The sequence below is a fragment of the Leiobunum rupestre genome, chromosome 1 (assembly GCF_980474605.1).
Source record: "Leiobunum rupestre chromosome 1, qqLeiRupe1.1.hap1, whole genome shotgun sequence".
Classification (NCBI taxonomy): domain Eukaryota; kingdom Metazoa; phylum Arthropoda; class Arachnida; order Opiliones; family Sclerosomatidae; genus Leiobunum; species Leiobunum rupestre.
The window spans coordinates 65,341,335-65,357,538 of NC_143384.1; the positions used below are offsets into that span (position 1 = coordinate 65,341,335).

At 42.2% G+C, this 16,204-nt stretch overlaps 35 non-coding genes across 35 annotated transcripts; 18 read left to right on the forward strand and 17 right to left on the reverse strand.

The window, feature by feature from the left end:
• The first annotated feature begins 73 nt into the window (after positions 1 to 73).
• On the forward strand, positions 74 to 146 carry TRNAK-UUU (transfer RNA lysine (anticodon UUU)). The gene has a single exon. It is a non-coding gene; the product is annotated as a tRNA-Lys (tRNA).
• Positions 147 to 577: 431 nt separating this feature from the next.
• LOC149965496 (signal recognition particle RNA) lies at positions 578 to 876 on the reverse strand. Its single transcript, XR_016473656.1, has one exon.
• Positions 877 to 1,012: 136 nt separating this feature from the next.
• TRNAK-UUU (transfer RNA lysine (anticodon UUU)) lies at positions 1,013 to 1,085 on the forward strand. The gene has a single exon. It is a non-coding gene; the product is annotated as a tRNA-Lys (tRNA).
• A 431-nt stretch (positions 1,086 to 1,516) lies between these two features.
• LOC149965498 (signal recognition particle RNA) lies at positions 1,517 to 1,815 on the reverse strand. Its single transcript, XR_016473657.1, has one exon.
• A 136-nt stretch (positions 1,816 to 1,951) lies between these two features.
• Positions 1,952 to 2,024, forward strand: TRNAK-UUU (transfer RNA lysine (anticodon UUU)). The gene has a single exon. It is a non-coding gene; the product is annotated as a tRNA-Lys (tRNA).
• A 431-nt stretch (positions 2,025 to 2,455) lies between these two features.
• On the reverse strand, positions 2,456 to 2,754 carry LOC149965500 (signal recognition particle RNA). The gene has a single exon (XR_016473610.1).
• Positions 2,755 to 2,890: 136 nt separating this feature from the next.
• TRNAK-UUU (transfer RNA lysine (anticodon UUU)) lies at positions 2,891 to 2,963 on the forward strand. The gene has a single exon. It is a non-coding gene; the product is annotated as a tRNA-Lys (tRNA).
• A 431-nt stretch (positions 2,964 to 3,394) lies between these two features.
• LOC149965502 (signal recognition particle RNA) lies at positions 3,395 to 3,693 on the reverse strand. The gene has a single exon (XR_016472962.1).
• A 136-nt stretch (positions 3,694 to 3,829) lies between these two features.
• TRNAK-UUU (transfer RNA lysine (anticodon UUU)) lies at positions 3,830 to 3,902 on the forward strand. Its single transcript has one exon. It is a non-coding gene; the product is annotated as a tRNA-Lys (tRNA).
• A 431-nt stretch (positions 3,903 to 4,333) lies between these two features.
• On the reverse strand, positions 4,334 to 4,632 carry LOC149965504 (signal recognition particle RNA). Its single transcript, XR_016472963.1, has one exon.
• Positions 4,633 to 4,768: 136 nt separating this feature from the next.
• TRNAK-UUU (transfer RNA lysine (anticodon UUU)) lies at positions 4,769 to 4,841 on the forward strand. Its single transcript has one exon. It is a non-coding gene; the product is annotated as a tRNA-Lys (tRNA).
• A 431-nt stretch (positions 4,842 to 5,272) lies between these two features.
• Positions 5,273 to 5,571, reverse strand: LOC149965506 (signal recognition particle RNA). The gene has a single exon (XR_016473658.1).
• Positions 5,572 to 5,707: 136 nt separating this feature from the next.
• TRNAK-UUU (transfer RNA lysine (anticodon UUU)) lies at positions 5,708 to 5,780 on the forward strand. The gene has a single exon. It is a non-coding gene; the product is annotated as a tRNA-Lys (tRNA).
• A 431-nt stretch (positions 5,781 to 6,211) lies between these two features.
• LOC149965508 (signal recognition particle RNA) lies at positions 6,212 to 6,510 on the reverse strand. The gene has a single exon (XR_016473659.1).
• Positions 6,511 to 6,646: 136 nt separating this feature from the next.
• On the forward strand, positions 6,647 to 6,719 carry TRNAK-UUU (transfer RNA lysine (anticodon UUU)). The gene has a single exon. It is a non-coding gene; the product is annotated as a tRNA-Lys (tRNA).
• Positions 6,720 to 7,151: 432 nt separating this feature from the next.
• Positions 7,152 to 7,450, reverse strand: LOC149965510 (signal recognition particle RNA). The gene has a single exon (XR_016473188.1).
• A 136-nt stretch (positions 7,451 to 7,586) lies between these two features.
• TRNAK-UUU (transfer RNA lysine (anticodon UUU)) lies at positions 7,587 to 7,659 on the forward strand. The gene has a single exon. It is a non-coding gene; the product is annotated as a tRNA-Lys (tRNA).
• Positions 7,660 to 8,090: 431 nt separating this feature from the next.
• On the reverse strand, positions 8,091 to 8,389 carry LOC149965512 (signal recognition particle RNA). Its single transcript, XR_016473612.1, has one exon.
• Positions 8,390 to 8,525: 136 nt separating this feature from the next.
• Positions 8,526 to 8,598, forward strand: TRNAK-UUU (transfer RNA lysine (anticodon UUU)). Its single transcript has one exon. It is a non-coding gene; the product is annotated as a tRNA-Lys (tRNA).
• Positions 8,599 to 9,029: 431 nt separating this feature from the next.
• LOC149965514 (signal recognition particle RNA) lies at positions 9,030 to 9,328 on the reverse strand. Its single transcript, XR_016472964.1, has one exon.
• Positions 9,329 to 9,464: 136 nt separating this feature from the next.
• Positions 9,465 to 9,537, forward strand: TRNAK-UUU (transfer RNA lysine (anticodon UUU)). The gene has a single exon. It is a non-coding gene; the product is annotated as a tRNA-Lys (tRNA).
• A 431-nt stretch (positions 9,538 to 9,968) lies between these two features.
• LOC149965516 (signal recognition particle RNA) lies at positions 9,969 to 10,267 on the reverse strand. The gene has a single exon (XR_016472967.1).
• Positions 10,268 to 10,403: 136 nt separating this feature from the next.
• On the forward strand, positions 10,404 to 10,476 carry TRNAK-UUU (transfer RNA lysine (anticodon UUU)). The gene has a single exon. It is a non-coding gene; the product is annotated as a tRNA-Lys (tRNA).
• A 431-nt stretch (positions 10,477 to 10,907) lies between these two features.
• Positions 10,908 to 11,206, reverse strand: LOC149965518 (signal recognition particle RNA). Its single transcript, XR_016472945.1, has one exon.
• A 136-nt stretch (positions 11,207 to 11,342) lies between these two features.
• TRNAK-UUU (transfer RNA lysine (anticodon UUU)) lies at positions 11,343 to 11,415 on the forward strand. Its single transcript has one exon. It is a non-coding gene; the product is annotated as a tRNA-Lys (tRNA).
• Positions 11,416 to 11,846: 431 nt separating this feature from the next.
• On the reverse strand, positions 11,847 to 12,145 carry LOC149965520 (signal recognition particle RNA). The gene has a single exon (XR_016472970.1).
• A 136-nt stretch (positions 12,146 to 12,281) lies between these two features.
• TRNAK-UUU (transfer RNA lysine (anticodon UUU)) lies at positions 12,282 to 12,354 on the forward strand. The gene has a single exon. It is a non-coding gene; the product is annotated as a tRNA-Lys (tRNA).
• Positions 12,355 to 12,785: 431 nt separating this feature from the next.
• On the reverse strand, positions 12,786 to 13,084 carry LOC149965522 (signal recognition particle RNA). The gene has a single exon (XR_016472971.1).
• Positions 13,085 to 13,220: 136 nt separating this feature from the next.
• Positions 13,221 to 13,293, forward strand: TRNAK-UUU (transfer RNA lysine (anticodon UUU)). The gene has a single exon. It is a non-coding gene; the product is annotated as a tRNA-Lys (tRNA).
• Positions 13,294 to 13,724: 431 nt separating this feature from the next.
• On the reverse strand, positions 13,725 to 14,023 carry LOC149965524 (signal recognition particle RNA). Its single transcript, XR_016472972.1, has one exon.
• A 136-nt stretch (positions 14,024 to 14,159) lies between these two features.
• TRNAK-UUU (transfer RNA lysine (anticodon UUU)) lies at positions 14,160 to 14,232 on the forward strand. Its single transcript has one exon. It is a non-coding gene; the product is annotated as a tRNA-Lys (tRNA).
• Positions 14,233 to 14,663: 431 nt separating this feature from the next.
• LOC149965526 (signal recognition particle RNA) lies at positions 14,664 to 14,962 on the reverse strand. Its single transcript, XR_016472977.1, has one exon.
• A 136-nt stretch (positions 14,963 to 15,098) lies between these two features.
• On the forward strand, positions 15,099 to 15,171 carry TRNAK-UUU (transfer RNA lysine (anticodon UUU)). The gene has a single exon. It is a non-coding gene; the product is annotated as a tRNA-Lys (tRNA).
• Positions 15,172 to 15,602: 431 nt separating this feature from the next.
• Positions 15,603 to 15,901, reverse strand: LOC149965528 (signal recognition particle RNA). Its single transcript, XR_016472978.1, has one exon.
• A 136-nt stretch (positions 15,902 to 16,037) lies between these two features.
• TRNAK-UUU (transfer RNA lysine (anticodon UUU)) lies at positions 16,038 to 16,110 on the forward strand. Its single transcript has one exon. It is a non-coding gene; the product is annotated as a tRNA-Lys (tRNA).
• Positions 16,111 to 16,204: the final 94 nt, after the last annotated feature.

A 16,204-nucleotide genomic window follows, 5' to 3' on the forward strand; every position in this document is an offset into this window, starting at 1 on the left:
AATGTTATATTAACTGGAGAGAATAAATGTCTCGTCCATTACCACATTTTTCATGAAGATAGAATACGGCAGAGCCCGGATAGCTCAGTCGGTAGAGCGTTAGGCTTTTAACCTAACGGTCCTGGGTTCGAGCCCCAGTTCGGGCGGGTAAATGTAGCGATTTTTTATTCGTTGTCAGTTTTATAACTAACGGCAATGTAACGTCTTTTCCGCTTTGAGAAACGCTCAATTTGCTTAGTCTGGATAACCTTAAACAAATCATTTAACGGTCCGGGGTAGAGCCGCAGCTTGAAAGCCGTTCCTTTAATTTGAACTTAAGAAACGTTCGGCCGATCTGATTAAGGATATATTCGTGACCTTGAAAAAAAACGGAAGTTATGTAATTCGAAATCCAAAAATTAAACTATTTACCGACGTTCGTCTGGCATTGATAGAGATGACAATTGGTCACTGTCACCAACATTATTTATCGTCGGCGATAATGGAATTTTTTAAAAAAAGTTTGTTTTTCAAAAAATATTCCCGTTTTTTTCTTTTTCATAGCAACTCTTTTTCATGTTAGTTTAAACAAAAGCCAAAAGAATCGAGTTTGACTTTCTTGGGTGGTCTGATAATCAAACCCTGCTCTTAAACGCAACCCTACGACGGTTTTCCGCGGGTACTTTTGCTTGCTGCATTTCTGCCCTAAGCCGCTACGTACCTCGTTAAGAAACCTGGTTCACTTCGAGCTCCCCCGAGCGCACCATATTGACGGTAAACTTCGAGCGGACGTTAAATCTCCACAGCGTGATGATCATCAGAGTCTCCACCCTCACACCATCCTCGAATTCCGACTTCCAAGACGCTGGATTACAAGAGGACGCCACTCCTCCCAGTCAACGACGCTTCTCGAGTTGCGACCTTTCAATCGTTAGAACGTCCCTAACGAAATATGGTTAAAATGTTATATTAACTGGAGAGAATAAATGTCCCGTCCATTACCACATTTTTCATGAAGATAGAATACGGCAGAGCCCGGATAGCTCAGTCGGTAGAGCGTTAGGCTTTTAACCTAACGGTCCTGGGTTCGAGCCCCAGTTCGGGCGGGTAAATGTAGCGATTTTTTATTCGTTGTCAGTTTTATAACTAACGGCAATGTAACGTCTTTTCCGCTTTGAGAAACGCTCAATTTGCTTAGTCTGGAGAACCTTAAACAAATCATTTAACGGTCCGGGGTAGAGCCGCAGCTTGAAAGCCGTTCCTTTAATTTGAACTTAAGAAACGTTCGGCCGATCTGATTAAGGATATATTCGTTACCTTGAAAAAAAACGGAAGTTATGTAATTCGAAATCCAAAAATTAAACTATTTACCGACGTTCGTCTGGCATTGATAGAGATGACAATTGGTCACTGTCACCAACATTATTTATCGTCGGCGATAATGGAATTTTTTAAAAAAAGTTTGTTTTTCAAAAAATATTCCCGTTTTTTTCTTTTTCATAGCAACTCTTTTTCATGTTAGTTTAAACAAAAGCCAAAAGAATCGAGTTTGACTTTCTTGGGTGGTCTGATAATCAAACCCTGCTCTTAAACGCAACCCTACGACGGTTTTCCGCGGGTACTTTTGCTTGCTGCATTTCTGCCCTAAGCCGCTACGTACCTCGTTAAGAAACCTGGTTCACTTCGAGCTCCCCCGAGCGCACCATATTGACGGTAAACTTCGAGCGGACGTTAAATCTCCACAGCGTGATGATCATCAGAGTCTCCACCCTCACACCATCCTCGAATTCCGACTTCCAAGACGCTGGATTACAAGAGGACGCCACTCCTCCCAGTCAACGACGCTTCTCGAGTTGCGACCTTTCAATCGTTAGAACGTCCCTAACGAAATATGGTTAAAATGTTATATTAACTGGAGAGAATAAATGTCCCGTCCATTACCACATTTTTCATGAAGATAGAATACGGCAGAGCCCGGATAGCTCAGTCGGTAGAGCGTTAGGCTTTTAACCTAACGGTCCTGGGTTCGAGCCCCAGTTCGGGCGGGTAAATGTAGCGATTTTTTATTCGTTGTCAGTTTTATAACTAACGGCAATGTAACGTCTTTTCCGCTTTGAGAAACGCTCAATTTGCTTAGTCTGGAGAACCTTAAACAAATCATTTAACGGTCCGGGGTAGAGCCGCAGCTTGAAAGCCGTTCCTTTAATTTGAACTTAAGAAACGTTCGGCCGATCTGATTAAGGATATATTCGTGACCTTGAAAAAAAACGGAAGTTATGTAATTCGAAATCCAAAAATTAAACTATTTACCGACGTTCGTCTGGCATTGATAGAGATGACAATTGGTCACTGTCACCAACATTATTTATCGTCGGCGATAATTTAATTTTTAAAAAAAAGTTTTGTTTTCAAAAAATATTCCCGTTTTTTTCTTTTTCATAGCAACTCTTTTTCATGTTAGTTTAAACAAAAGCCAAAAGAATCGAGTTTGACTTTCTTGGGTGGTCTGATAATCAAACCCTGCTCTTAAACGCAACCCTACGACGGTTTTCCGCGGGTACTTTTGCTTGCTGCATTTCTGCCCTAAGCCGCTACGTACCTCGTTAAGAAACCTGGTTCACTTCGAGCTCCCCCGAGCGCACCATATTGACGGTAAACTTCGAGCGGACGTTAAATCTCCACAGCGTGATGATCATCAGAGTCCCCACCCTCACACCATCCTCGAATTCCGACTTCCAAGACGCTGGATTACAAGAGGACGCCACTCCTCCCAGTCAACGACGCTTCTCGAGTTGCGACCTTTCAATCGTTAGAACGTCCCTAACGAAATATGGTTAAAATGTTATATTAACTGGAGAGAATAAATGTCTCGTCCATAACCACATTTTTCATGAAGATAGAATACGGCAGAGCCCGGATAGCTCAGTCGGTAGAGCGTTAGGCTTTTAACCTAACGGTCCTGGGTTCGAGCCCCAGTTCGGGCGGGTAAATGTAGCGATTTTTTATTCGTTGTCAGTTTTATAACTAACGGCAATGTAACGTCTTTTCCGCTTTGAGAAACGCTCAATTTGCTTAGTCTGGAGAACCTTAAACAAATCATTTAACGGTCCGGGGTAGAGCCGCAGCTTGAAAGCCGTTCCTTTAATTTGAACTTAAGAAACGTTCGGCCGATCTGATTAAGGATATATTCGTGACCTTGAAAAAAAACGGAAGTTATGTAATTCGAAATCCAAAAATTAAACTATTTACCGACGTTCGTCTGGCATTGATAGAGATGACAATTGGTCACTGTCACCAACATTATTTATCGTCGGCGATAATTTAATTTTTAAAAAAAAGTTTTGTTTTCAAAAAATATTCCCGTTTTTTTCTTTTTCATAGCAACTCTTTTTCATGTTAGTTTAAACAAAAGCCAAAAGAATCGAGTTTGACTTTCTTGGGTGGTCTGATAATCAAACCCTGCTCTTAAACGCAACCCTACGACGGTTTTCCGCGGGTACTTTTGCTTGCTTCATTTCTGCCCTAAGCCGCTACGTACCTCGTTAAGAAACCTGGTTCACTTCGAGCTCCCCCGAGCGCACCATATTGACGGTAAACTTTGAGCGGACGTTAAATCTCCACAGCGTGATGATCATCAGAGTCTCCACCCTCACACCATCCTCGAATTCCGACTTCCAAGACGCTGGATTACAAGAGGACGCCACTCCTCCCAGTCAACGACGCTTCTCGAGTTGCGACCTTTCAATCGTTAGAACGTCCCTAACGAAATATGGTTAAAATGTTATATTAACTGGAGAGAATAAATGTCTCGTCCATTACCACATTTTTCATGAAGATAGAATACGGCAGAGCCCGGATAGCTCAGTCGGTAGAGCGTTAGGCTTTTAACCTAACGGTCCTGGGTTCGAGCCCCAGTTCGGGCGGGTAAATGTAGCGACTTTTTATTCGTTGTCAGTTTTATAACTAACGGCAATGTAACGTCTTTTCCGCTTTGAGAAACGCTCAATTTGCTTAGTCTGGAGAACCTTAAACAAATCATTTAACGGTCCGGGGTAGAGCCGCAGCTTGAAAGCCGTTCCTTTAATTTGAACTTAAGAAACGTTCGGCCGATCTGATTAAGGATATATTCGTGACCTTGAAAAAAAACGGAAGTTATGTAATTCGAAATCCAAAAATTAAACTATTTACCGACGTTCGTCTGGCATTGATAGAGTCGACAATTGGTCACTGTCACCAACATTATTTATCGTCGGCGATAATTTAATTTTTAAAAAAAAGTTTTGTTTTCAAAAAATATTCCCGTTTTTTTCTTTTTCATAGCAACTCTTTTTCATGTTAGTTTAAACAAAAGCCAAAAGAATCGAGTTTGACTTTCTTGGGTGGTCTGATAATCAAACCCTGCTCTTAAACGCAACCCTACGACGGTTTTCCGCGGGTACTTTTGCTTGCTTCATTTCTGCCCTAAGCCGCTACGTACCTCGTTAAGAAACCTGGTTCACTTCGAGCTCCCCCGAGCGCACCATATTGACGGTAAACTTTGAGCGGACGTTAAATCTCCACAGCGTGATGATCATCAGAGTCTCCACCCTCACACCATCCTCGAATTCCGACTTCCAAGACGCTGGATTACAAGAGGACGCCACTCCTCCCAGTCAACGACGCTTCTCGAGTTGCGACCTTTCAATCGTTAGAACGTCCCTAACGAAATATGGTTAAAATGTTATATTAACTGGAGAGAATAAATGTCTCGTCCATTACCACATTTTTCATGAAGATAGAATACGGCAGAGCCCGGATAGCTCAGTTGGTAGAGCGTTAGGCTTTTAACCTAACGGTCCTGGGTTCGAGCCCCAGTTCGGGCGGGTAAATGTAGCGACTTTTTATTCGTTGTCAGTTTTATAACTAACGGCAATGTAACGTCTTTTCCGCTTTGAGAAACGCTCAATTTGCTTAGTCTGGAGAACCTTAAACAAATCATTTAACGGTCCGGGGTAGAGCCGCAGCTTGAAAGCCGTTCCTTTAATTTGAACTTAAGAAACGTTCGGCCGATCTGATTAAGGATATATTCGTGACCTTGAAAAAAAACGGAAGTTATGTAATTCGAAATCCAAAAATTAAACTATTTACCGACGTTCGTCTGGCATTGATAGAGTCGACAATTGGTCACTGTCACCAACATTATTTATCGTCGGCGATAATTTAATTTTTAAAAAAAAGTTTTGTTTTCAAAAAATATTCCCGTTTTTTTCTTTTTCATAGCAACTCTTTTTCATGTTAGTTTAAACAAAAGCCAAAAGAATCGAGTTTGACTTTCTTGGGTGGTCTGATAATCAAACCCTGCTCTTAAACGCAACCCTACGACGGTTTTCCGCGGGTACTTTTGCTTGCTGCATTTCTGCCCTAAGCCGCTACGTACCTCGTTAAGAAACCTGGTTCACTTCGAGCTCCCCCGAGCGCACCATATTGACGGTAAACTTCGAGCGGACGTTAAATCTCCACAGCGTGATGATCATCAGAGTCTCCACCCTCACACCATCCTCGAATTCCGACTTCCAAGACGCTGGATTACAAGAGGACGCCACTCCTCCCAGTCAACGACGCTTCTCGAGTTGCGACCTTTCAATCGTTAGAACGTCCCTAACGAAATATGGTTAAAATGTTATATTAACTGGAGAGAATAAATGTCTCGTCCATTACCACATTTTTCATGAAGATAGAATACGGCAGAGCCCGGATAGCTCAGTCGGTAGAGCGTTAGGCTTTTAACCTAACGGTCCTGGGTTCGAGCCCCAGTTCGGGCGGGTAAATGTAGCGATTTTTTATTCGTTGTCAGTTTTATAACTAACGGCAATGTAACGTCTTTTCCGCTTTGAGAAACGCTCAATTTGCTTAGTCTGGATAACCTTAAACAAATCATTTAACGGTCCGGGGTAGAGCCGCAGCTTGAAAGCCGTTCCTTTAATTTGAACTTAAGAAACGTTCGGCCGATCTGATTAAGGATATATTCGTGACCTTGAAAAAAAACGGAAGTTATGTAATTCGAAATCCAAAAATTAAACTATTTACCGACGTTCGTCTGGCATTGATAGAGATGACAATTGGTCACTGTCACCAACATTATTTATCGTCGGCGATAATGGAATTTTTTAAAAAAAGTTTGTTTTTCAAAAAATATTCCCGTTTTTTTCTTTTTCATAGCAACTCTTTTTCATGTTAGTTTAAACAAAAGCCAAAAGAATCGAGTTTGACTTTCTTGGGTGGTCTGATAATCAAACCCTGCTCTTAAACGCAACCCTACGACGGTTTTCCGCGGGTACTTTTGCTTGCTGCATTTCTGCCCTAAGCCGCTACGTACCTCGTTAAGAAACCTGGTTCACTTCGAGCTCCCCCGAGCGCACCATATTGACGGTAAACTTCGAGCGGACGTTAAATCTCCACAGCGTGATGATCATCAGAGTCTCCACCCTCACACCATCCTCGAATTCCGACTTCCAAGACGCTGGATTACAAGAGGACGCCACTCCTCCCAGTCAACGACGCTTCTCGAGTTGCGACCTTTCAATCGTTAGAACGTCCCTAACGAAATATGGTTAAAATGTTATATTAACTGGAGAGAATAAATGTCCCGTCCATTACCACATTTTTCATGAAGATAGAATACGGCAGAGCCCGGATAGCTCAGTCGGTAGAGCGTTAGGCTTTTAACCTAACGGTCCTGGGTTCGAGCCCCAGTTCGGGCGGGTAAATGTAGCGATTTTTTATTCGTTGTCAGTTTTATAACTAACGGCAATGTAACGTCTTTTCCGCTTTGAGAAACGCTCAATTTGCTTAGTCTGGAGAACCTTAAACAAATCATTTAACGGTCCGGGGTAGAGCCGCAGCTTGAAAGCCGTTCCTTTAATTTGAACTTAAGAAACGTTCGGCCGATCTGATTAAGGATATATTCGTTACCTTGAAAAAAAACGGAAGTTATGTAATTCGAAATCCAAAAATTAAACTATTTACCGACGTTCGTCTGGCATTGATAGAGATGACAATTGGTCACTGTCACCAACATTATTTATCGTCGGCGATAATGGAATTTTTTAAAAAAAAGTTTTGTTTTCAAAAAATATTCCCGTTTTTTTCTTTTTCATAGCAACTCTTTTTCATGTTAGTTTAAACAAAAGCCAAAAGAATCGAGTTTGACTTTCTTGGGTGGTCTGATAATCAAACCCTGCTCTTAAACGCAACCCTACGATGGTTTTCCGCGGGTACTTTTGCTTGCTGCATTTCTGCCCTAAGCCGCTACGTACCTCGTTAAGAAACCTGCTTCACTTCGAGCTCCCCCGAGCGCACCATATTGACGGTAAACTTCGAGCGGACGTTAAATCTCCACAGCGTGATGATCATCAGAGTCTCCACCCTCACACCATCCTCGAATTCCGACTTCCAAGACGCTGGATTACAAGAGGACGCCACTCCTTCCAGTCAACGACGCTTCTCGAGTTGCGACCTTTCAATCGTTAGAACGTCCCTAACGAAATATGGTTAAAATGTTATATTAACTGGAGAGAATAAATGTCTCGTCCATTACCACATTTTTCATGAAGATATAATACGGCAGAGCCCGGATAGCTCAGTCGGTAGAGCGTTAGGCTTTTAACCTAACGGTCCTGGGTTCGAGCCCCAGTTCGGGCGGGTAAATGTAGCGACTTTTTATTCGTTGTCAGTTTTATAACTAACGGCAATGTAACGTCTTTTCCGCTTTGAGAAACGCTCAATTTGCTTAGTCTGGAGAACCTTAAACAAATCATTTAACGGTCCGGGGTAGAGCCGCAGCTTGAAAGCCGTTCCTTTAATTTGAACTTAAGAAACGTTCGGCCGATCTGATTAAGGATATATTCGTGACCTTGAAAAAAAACGGAAGTTATGTAATTCGAAATCCAAAAATTAAACTATTTACCGACGTTCGTCTGGCATTGATAGAGATGACAATTGGTCACTGTCACCAACATTATTTATCGTCGGCGATAATTTAATTTTTAAAAAAAAGTTTTGTTTTCAAAAAATATTCCCGTTTTTTTCTTTTTCATAGCAACTCTTTTTCATGTTAGTTTAAACAAAAGCCAAAAGAATCGAGTTTGACTTTCTTGGGTGGTCTGATAATCAAACCCTGCTCTTAAACGCAACCCTACGACGGTTTTCCGCGGGTACTTTTGCTTGCTGCATTTCTGCCCTAAGCCGCTACGTACCTCGTTAAGAAACCTGGTTCACTTCGAGCTCCCCCGAGCGCACCATATTGACGGTAAACTTCGAGCGGACGTTAAATCTCCACAGCGTGATGATCATCAGAGTCCCCACCCTCACACCATCCTCGAATTCCGACTTCCAAGACGCTGGATTACAAGAGGACGCCACTCCTCCCAGTCAACGACGCTTCTCGAGTTGCGACCTTTCAATCGTTAGAACGTCCCTAACGAAATATGGTTAAAATGTTATATTTACTGGAGAGAATAAATGTCTCGTCCATAACCACATTTTTCATGAAGATAGAATACGGCAGAGCCCGGATAGCTCAGTCGGTAGAGCGTTAGGCTTTTAACCTAACGGTCCTGGGTTCGAGCCCCAGTTCGGGCGGGTAAATGTAGCGATTTTTTATTCGTTGTCAGTTTTATAACTAACGGCAATGTAACGTCTTTTCCGCTTTGAGAAACGCTCAATTTGCTTAGTCTGGAGAACCTTAAACAAATCATTTAACGGTCCGGGGTAGAGCCGCAGCTTGAAAGCCGTTCCTTTAATTTGAACTTAAGAAACGTTCGGCCGATCTGATTAAGGATATATTCGTGACCTTGAAAAAAAACGGAAGTTATGTAATTCGAAATCCAAAAATTAAACTATTTACCGACGTTCGTCTGGCATTGATAGAGATGACAATTGGTCACTGTCACCAACATTATTTATCGTCGGCGATAATTTAATTTTTAAAAAAAAGTTTTGTTTTCAAAAAATATTCCCGTTTTTTTCTTTTTCATAGCAACTCTTTTTCATGTTAGTTTAAACAAAAGCCAAAAGAATCGAGTTTGACTTTCTTGGGTGGTCTGATAATCAAACCCTGCTCTTAAACGCAACCCTACGACGGTTTTCCGCGGGTACTTTTGCTTGCTTCATTTCTGCCCTAAGCCGCTACGTACCTCGTTAAGAAACCTGGTTCACTTCGAGCTCCCCCGAGCGCACCATATTGACGGTAAACTTTGAGCGGACGTTAAATCTCCACAGCGTGATGATCATCAGAGTCTCCACCCTCACACCATCCTCGAATTCCGACTTCCAAGACGCTGGATTACAAGAGGACGCCACTCCTCCCAGTCAACGACGCTTCTCGAGTTGCGACCTTTCAATCGTTAGAACGTCCCTAACGAAATATGGTTAAAATGTTATATTAACTGGAGAGAATAAATGTCTTGTCCATTACCACATTTTTCATGAAGATAGAATACGGCAGAGCCCGGATAGCTCAGTCGGTAGAGCGTTAGGCTTTTAACCTAACGGTCCTGGGTTCGAGCCCCAGTTCGGGCGGGTAAATGTAGCGACTTTTTATTCGTTGTCAGTTTTATAACTAACGGCAATGTAACGTCTTTTCCGCTTTGAGAAACGCTCAATTTGCTTAGTCTGGAGAACCTTAAACAAATCATTTAACGGTCCGGGGTAGAGCCGCAGCTTGAAAGCCGTTCCTTTAATTTGAACTTAAGAAACGTTCGGCCGATCTGATTAAGGATATATTCGTGACCTTGAAAAAAAACGGAAGTTATGTAATTCGAAATCCAAAAATTAAACTATTTACCGACGTTCGTCTGGCATTGATAGAGATGACAATTGGTCACTGTCACCAACATTATTTATCGTCGGCGATAATTTAATTTTTAAAAAAAAGTTTTGTTTTCAAAAAATATTCCCGTTTTTTTCTTTTTCATAGCAACTCTTTTTCATGTTAGTTTAAACAAAAGCCAAAAGAATCGAGTTTGACTTTCTTGGGTGGTCTGATAATCAAACCCTGCTCTTAAACGCAACCCTACGACGGTTTTCCGCGGGTACTTTTGCTTGCTTCATTTCTGCCCTAAGCCGCTACGTACCTCGTTAAGAAACCTGGTTCACTTCGAGCTCCCCCGAGCGCACCATATTGACGGTAAACTTTGAGCGGACGTTAAATCTCCACAGCGTGATGATCATCAGAGTCTCCACCCTCACACCATCCTCGAATTCCGACTTCCAAGACGCTGGATTACAAGAGGACGCCACTCCTCCCAGTCAACGACGCTTCTCGAGTTGCGACCTTTCAATCGTTAGAACGTCCCTAACGAAATATGGTTAAAATGTTATATTAACTGGAGAGAATAAATGTCTTGTCCATTACCACATTTTTCATGAAGATAGAATACGGCAGAGCCCGGATAGCTCAGTCGGTAGAGCGTTAGGCTTTTAACCTAACGGTCCTGGGTTCGAGCCCCAGTTCGGGCGGGTAAATGTAGCGACTTTTTATTCGTTGTCAGTTTTATAACTAACGGCAATGTAACGTCTTTTCCGCTTTGAGAAACGCTCAATTTGCTTAGTCTGGAGAACCTTAAACAAATCATTTAACGGTCCGGGGTAGAGCCGCAGCTTGAAAGCCGTTCCTTTAATTTGAACTTAAGAAACGTTCGGCCGATCTGATTAAGGATATATTCGTGACCTTGAAAAAAAACGGAAGTTATGTAATTCGAAATCCAAAAATTAAACTATTTACCGACGTTCGTCTGGCATTGATAGAGATGACAATTGGTCACTGTCACCAACATTATTTATCGTCGGCGATAATTTAATTTTTAAAAAAAAGTTTTGTTTTCAAAAAATATTCCCGTTTTTTTCTTTTTCATAGCAACTCTTTTTCATGTTAGTTTAAACAAAAGCCAAAAGAATCGAGTTTGACTTTCTTGGGTGGTCTGATAATCAAACCCTGCTCTTAAACGCAACCCTACGACGGTTTTCCGCGGGTACTTTTGCTTGCTTCATTTCTGCCCTAAGCCGCTACGTACCTCGTTAAGAAACCTGGTTCACTTCGAGCTCCCCCGATCGCACCATATTGACGGTAAACTTCGAGCGGACGTTAAATCTCCACAGCGTGATGATCATCAGAGTCTCCACCCTCACACCATCCTCGAATTCCGACTTCCAAGACGCTGGATTACAAGAGGACGCCACTCCTCCCAGTCAACGACGCTTCTCGAGTTGCGACCTTTCAATCGTTAGAACGTCCCTAACGAAATATGGTTAAAATGTTATATTAACTGGAGAGAATAAATGTCCCGTCCATTACCACATTTTTCATGAAGATAGAATACGGCAGAGCCCGGATAGCTCAGTCGGTAGAGCGTTAGGCTTTTAACCTAACGGTCCTGGGTTCGAGCCCCAGTTCGGGCGGGTAAATGTAGCGACTTTTTATTCGTTGTCAGTTTTATAACTAACGGCAATGTAACGTCTTTTCCGCTTTGAGAAACGCTCAATTTGCTTAGTCTGGAGAACCTTAAACAAATCATTTAACGGTCCGGGGTAGAGCCGCAGCTTGAAAGCCGTTCCTTTAATTTGAACTTAAGAAACGTTCGGCCGATCTGATTAAGGATATATTCGTGACCTTGAAAAAAAACGGAAGTTATGTAATTCGAAATCCAAAAATTAAACTATTTACCGACGTTCGTCTGGCATTGATAGAGATGACAATTGGTCACTGTCACCAACATTATTTATCGTCGGCGATAATGGAATTTTTTAAAAAAAGTTTTGTTTTCAAAAAATATTCCCGTTTTTTTCTTTTTCATAGCAACTCTTTTTCATGTTAGTTTAAACAAAAGCCAAAAGAATCGAGTTTGACTTTCTTGGGTGGTCTGATAATCAAACCCTGCTCTTAAACGCAACCCTACGACGGTTTTCCGCGGGTACTTTTGCTTGCTTCATTTCTGCCCTAAGCCGCTACGTACCTCGTTAAGAAACCTGGTTCACTTCGAGCTCCCCCGAGCGCACCATATTGACGGTAAACTTTGAGCGGACGTTAAATCTCCACAGCGTGATGATCATCAGAGTCTCCACCCTCACACCATCCTCGAATTCCGACTTCCAAGACGCTGGATTACAAGAGGACGCCACTCCTCCCAGTCAACGACGCTTCTCGAGTTGCGACCTTTCAATCGTTAGAACGTCCCTAACGAAATATGGTTAAAATGTTATATTAACTGGAGAGAATAAATGTCTCGTCCATTACCACATTTTTCATGAAGATAGAATACGGCAGAGCCCGGATAGCTCAGTCGGTAGAGCGTTAGGCTTTTAACCTAACGGTCCTGGGTTCGAGCCCCAGTTCGGGCGGGTAAATGTAGCGACTTTTTATTCGTTGTCAGTTTTATAACTAACGGCAATGTAACGTCTTTTCCGCTTTGAGAAACGCTCAATTTGCTTAGTCTGGAGAACCTTAAACAAATCATTTAACGGTCCGGGGTAGAGCCGCAGCTTGAAAGCCGTTCCTTTAATTTGAACTTAAGAAACGTTCGGCCGATCTGATTAAGGATATATTCGTGACCTTGAAAAAAAACGGAAGTTATGTAATTCGAAATCCAAAAATTAAACTATTTACCGACGTTCGTCTGGCATTGATAGAGATGACAATTGGTCACTGTCACCAACATTATTTATCGTCGGCCATAATGGAATTTTTTAAAAAAAGTTTTGTTTTCAAAAAATATTCCCGTTTTTTTCTTTTTCATAGCAACTCTTTTTCATGTTAGTTTAAACAAAAGCCAAAAGAATCGAGTTTGACTTTCTTGGGTGGTCTGATAATCAAACCCTGCTCTTAAACGCAACCCTACGACGGTTTTCCGCGGGTACTTTTGCTTGCTTCATTTCTGCCCTAAGCCGCTACGTACCTCGTTAAGAAACCTGGTTCACTTCGAGCTCCCCCGAGCGCACCATATTGACGGTAAACTTTGAGCGGACGTTAAATCTCCACAGCGTGATGATCATCAGAGTCTCCACCCTCACACCATCCTCGAATTCCGACTTCCAAGACGCTGGATTACAAGAGGACGCCACTCCTCCCAGTCAACGACGCTTCTCGAGTTGCGACCTTTCAATCGTTAGAACGTCCCTAACGAAATATGGTTAAAATGTTATATTAACTGGAGAGAATAAATGTCTCGTCCATTACCACATTTTTCATGAAGATAGAATACGGCAGAGCCCGGATAGCTCAGTCGGTAGAGCGTTAGGCTTTTAACCTAACGGTCCTGGGTTCGAGCCCCAGTTCGGGCGGGTAAATGTAGCGACTTTTTATTCGTTGTCAGTTTTATAACTAACGGCAATGTAACGTCTTTTCCGCTTTGAGAAACGCTCAATTTGCTTAGTCTGGAGAACCTTAAACAAATCATTTAACGGTCCGGGGTAGAGCCGCAGCTTGAAAGCCGTTCCTTTAATTTGAACTTAAGAAACGTTCGGCCGATCTGATTAAGGATATATTCGTGACCTTGAAAAAAAACGGAAGTTATGTAATTCGAAATCCAAAAATTAAACTATTTACCGACGTTCGTCTGGCATTGATAGAGATGACAATTGGTCACTGTCACCAACATTATTTATCGTCGGCGATAATGGAATTTTTTAAAAAAAGTTTTGTTTTCAAAAAATATTCCCGTTTTTTTCTTTTTCATAGCAACTCTTTTTCATGTTAGTTTAAACAAAAGCCAAAAGAATCGAGTTTGACTTTCTTGGGTGGTCTGATAATCAAACCCTGCTCTTAAACGCAACCCTACGACGGTTTTCCGCGGGTACTTTTGCTTGCTTCATTTCTGCCCTAAGCCGCTACGTACCTCGTTAAGAAACCTGGTTCACTTCGAGCTCCCCCGAGCGCACCATATTGACGGTAAACTTTGAGCGGACGTTAAATCTCCACAGCGTGATGATCATCAGAGTCTCCACCCTCACACCATCCTCGAATTCCGACTTCCAAGACGCTGGATTACAAGAGGACGCCACTCCTCCCAGTCAACGACGCTTCTCGAGTTGCGACCTTTCAATCGTTAGAACGTCCCTAACGAAATATGGTTAAAATGTTATATTAACTGGAGAGAATAAATGTCTCGTCCATTACCACATTTTTCATGAAGATAGAATACGGCAGAGCCCGGATAGCTCAGTCGGTAGAGCGTTAGGCTTTTAACCTAACGGTCCTGGGTTCGAGCCCCAGTTCGGGCGGGTAAATGTAGCGACTTTTTATTCGTTGTCAGTTTTATAACTAACGGCAATGTAACGTCTTTTCCGCTTTGAGAAACGCTCAATTTGCTTAGTCTGGAGAACCTTAAACAAATCATTTAACGGTCCGGGGTAGAGCCGCAGCTTGAAAGCCGTTCCTTTAATTTGAACTTAAGAAACGTTCGGCCGATCTGATTAAGGATATATTCGTGACCTTGAAAAAAAACGGAAGTTATGTAATTCGAAATCCAAAAATTAAACTATTTACCGACGTTCGTCTGGCATTGATAGAGATGACAATTGGTCACTGTCACCAACATTATTTATCGTCGGCCATAATGGAATTTTTTAAAAAAAGTTTTGTTTTCAAAAAATATTCCCGTTTTTTTCTTTTTCATAGCAACTCTTTTTCATGTTAGTTTAAACAAAAGCCAAAAGAATCGAGTTTGACTTTCTTGGGTGGTCTGATAATCAAACCCTGCTCTTAAACGCAACCCTACGACGGTTTTCCGCGGGTACTTTTGCTTGCTTCATTTCTGCCCTAAGCCGCTACGTACCTCGTTAAGAAACCTGGTTCACTTCGAGCTCCCCCGAGCGCACCATATTGACGGTAAACTTTGAGCGGACGTTAAATCTCCACAGCGTGATGATCATCAGAGTCTCCACCCTCACACCATCCTCGAATTCCGACTTCCAAGACGCTGGATTACAAGAGGACGCCACTCCTCCCAGTCAACGACGCTTCTCGAGTTGCGACCTTTCAATCGTTAGAACGTCCCTAACGAAATATGGTTAAAATGTTATATTAACTGGAGAGAATAAATGTCTCGTCCATTACCACATTTTTCATGAAGATAGAATACGGCAGAGCCCGGATAGCTCAGTCGGTAGAGCGTTAGGCTTTTAACCTAACGGTCCTGGGTTCGAGCCCCAGTTCGGGCGGGTAAATGTAGCGACTTTTTATTCGTTGTCAGTTTTATAACTAACGGCAATGTAACGTCTTTTCCGCTTTGAGAAACGCTCAATTTGCTTAGTCTGGAGAACCTTAAACAAATCATTTAACGGTCCGGGGTAGAGCCGCAGCTTGAAAGCCGTTCCTTTAATTTGAACTTAAGAAACGTTCGGCCGATCTGATTAAGGATATATTCGTGACCTTGAAAAAAAACGGAAGTTATGTAATTCGAAATCCAAAAATTAAACTATTTACCGACGTTCGTCTGGCATTGATAGAGATGACAATTGGTCACTGTCACCAACATTATTTATCGTCGGCGATAATGGAATTTTTTAAAAAAAGTTTTGTTTTCAAAAAATATTCCCGTTTTTTTCTTTTTCATAGCAACTCTTTTTCATGTTAGTTTAAACAAAAGCCAAAAGAATCGAGTTTGACTTTCTTGGGTGGTCTGATAATCAAACCCTGCTCTTAAACGCAACCCTACGACGGTTTTCCGCGGGTACTTTTGCTTGCTTCATTTCTGCCCTAAGCCGCTACGTACCTCGTTAAGAAACCTGGTTCACTTCGAGCTCCCCCGAGCGCACCATATTGACGGTAAACTTTGAGCGGACGTTAAATCTCCACAGCGTGATGATCATCAGAGTCTCCACCCTCACACCATCCTCGAATTCCGACTTCCAAGACGCTGGATTACAAGAGGACGCCACTCCTCCCAGTCAACGACGCTTCTCGAGTTGCGACCTTTCAATCGTTAGAACGTCCCTAACGAAATATGGTTAAAATGTTATATTAACTGGAGAGAATAAATGTCTCGTCCATTACCACATTTTTCATGAAGATAGAATACGGCAGAGCCCGGATAGCTCAGTCGGTAGAGCGTTAGGCTTTTAACCTAACGGTCCTGGGTTCGAGCCCCAGTTCGGGCGGGTAAATGTAGCGACTTTTTATTCGTTGTCAGTTTTATAACTAACGGCAATGTAACGTCTTTTCCGCTTTGAGAAACGCTCAATTTGCTTAGTC